Raw genomic sequence first — 2463 nt, forward strand, 5'->3', positions numbered from 1 at the left:
AGATGTCAAGGAGATCACGGAATATATAGTTTATTAGATATTGGAACGTTGCCGGGGCATTACAGAGCCCGAAAGGCATCACCTTATACTCGTAGAGCCCATATCTTGTTCTGAAGGCGGTGAGCCACTCGTCTCCTTTTCGGATCCTGACGAGATTATAGGCTCCACGTAGGTCTAATTTAGTGTATATGGTGGCTTGACTGAGACGTTCGATGAGTTCGGGAATTAGAGGTAAGGGATAGCGGTTCTTGACAGTCCGTTTATTAAGTTCCCTATAATCAATTATAGGGCGTAGGGAGTTGTCCTTATTTCTGACGAAGAAAATTCCGGCCCCAGCAGGGGAAGAAGAGGGTTGTATAAACCATTTCCTTAAATTCTCTGAAAGGTAAGTTTTGAGGTGATCTAGTTCAGGCTGTGATAGAGGGTATATGTGCCCGTAAGGAATGGAAGCACCTGGAAGTAGTTGAATAGGACAGTCTTACGGGCGATGTGGAGGAAGGGACTCTGCTTCCTTTTCACTGAATACATCTTGAAAATCTTGATAGTCAGAAGGAATAATTCTTCCAGTAGGATTTATAGAACAGATCAAGGAGTGATGAAAACAGGTGTTCTTGCAATAATCTGAGAGGAATTCGACTTCGAGGCGATCCCAATGTATGGTGGGTTGATGCGTCTGTAACCATTGTAGACGAAGCACCAGGGGAAACATGGGAGAATTTATCACATCAAAGGATATGAATTCAGTGTGTGCACTTGACGTGGAAACCTTGATGGGAATAGTTTGGTGTGTAATAGGACCGGAACTAATTGTATTACCATCAATAACTCTAATGGACACAGGTCTTGCTTTCAACACAGTGGGTATTTTATTTATAGTGACAAAAACAGAATCAATATAGGAAGAATGTGCCCCAGAGTCGATGATGGCTTCACTGATTTGCTGGTGTAGATCCCACTGTAAGGTAAGAGATAAAGAGCAGTAAGCAACTTGGTTAACATTAGTGGTTAAGCATGTGGTTTTTCTGAAGGACTTACGTTTCTTCTGCCTTTGTAAGATAGGACACTCTCTTACAGTATGTGCATTTGAAGCACAATACATGCAGAGGTTGTTTATGCGTCTGCGATTTCTTTCTTCTGGTTGTAAATAGCCTCTAGTGAATCCCAAATCCATAGGTTCTGAGGTTTGAGTGACTGTAGGTTTTTGGTAAGTAGAAGAGGGTCTTGTGATAGTATCCATACCTTGTTTTTCTGATTTGCGTTCTCTCAACCTTCTATCAATCTGAATGCTTAGTGTGATTAGTCCTTCCAAGGACCTAGGAAGCTCTATGCGAGCGAGTTCATCTTTAAGGGCATCATTTAGACCTAAACGGTACTGATTCCTAAGGGCAATATCGCTCCACTCAGTATCTTTACTGTATTGCTTGAACTCACTTAAATATTCCTCCACCTGCTTTTTCCCTTGTTTAAGAGACCTCATTTTAGTCTCTGCAGTAAGCTGAGTGTTAATATCTTGATAAAGAATTGCCATTTCCTTGAAGAAGTCTTCCAGTGATGTTAAAATAGGATGATCTTGTTCAAAGAATGAGTCAGCCCACTTGCGGGGTTCACCTCGCAGAAAAGAAATGACCGTTAAAACCTTAACTCGTTCAGTTGCGTAGGTTTTAGGTTTTAGACTGAAAAGAAGATAACAAGAGTTTTTGAACTGAGAGAACATAGCCCTGTCTCCATGGAATTTGTCGGGCATAGAGACTTGGGGTTCTGGGGTAGCCTCTGGTGTGGCTGATTTATTCATTGAGTCTTTTATTATATTGTTGAGTGTCTCATTTTGAACTTGTAATTCTCTAAGGCCATGACTTAGCTGATCCACCCTCTGGGAGAGAGTGTAAACAATTTTAGGTAATTCCGCTGGATCCATTTTTATGGGCTTCAGTATTATGTAACGAGCTGGTTGTAGTTGTGGATCTCAACTGCGGAAAATATATGATTGTATGCCTTACTTTAAGATACAATGAGGAAGTTACAATGTATCTGTCTGTATGGCAGTTGAAAGTTACTATTTGATTTAAATTCCTGATCAGTATTTCTGAATCAGGTTGCACAGCAGTTGTTAACCAAACGCACCGTGGATGGGATACACTTTTCCTGATAGTCACTGTGCACACAGGGGGAGCGTTAGGTCAGTACAGATGCAGCAGGCTGTTAGTCAATTGAAGTGTGATACACGCTGATAGCTGTGCTGTTTGTGAGAGCTGACAGGCAGATGGGTGGAGCAGGTATTAAGTGCTGTGCTGTAGCGTTACTCACAAAAGTTCAGTCTGAAGTTTATCACGCTACTCCTGAAGCGTGTGAAGAGGAATATGAGGAGGTATCCTGTGAGTGTGGTCCAATGTAAGTTAAGCGTCTGTACAAAATTATAAAGTTCACAACTTATATAGGATGAGACTGCAGTTGCGGTTTGGAAAA

The 2463-nt window shown here is 41.5% G+C and overlaps 1 long non-coding RNA gene across 1 annotated transcript; it reads right to left on the minus strand.

Annotated features, from left to right (window-relative positions):
- Positions 1–843: 843 nt before the first annotated feature.
- Positions 844–1123, minus strand: LOC128648297 (uncharacterized). Its single transcript, XR_008400565.1, has 2 exons — positions 1036–1123; positions 844–955 (listed from the first exon to the last, which is right to left on the minus strand). It is a non-coding gene; the product is annotated as an uncharacterized LOC128648297 (long non-coding RNA).
- Between the last annotated feature and the right edge of the window lie 1340 nt (positions 1124–2463).

This window comes from Bombina bombina, chromosome 2, assembly GCF_027579735.1.
Source record: "Bombina bombina isolate aBomBom1 chromosome 2, aBomBom1.pri, whole genome shotgun sequence".
Taxonomy (NCBI): domain Eukaryota; kingdom Metazoa; phylum Chordata; class Amphibia; order Anura; family Bombinatoridae; genus Bombina; species Bombina bombina.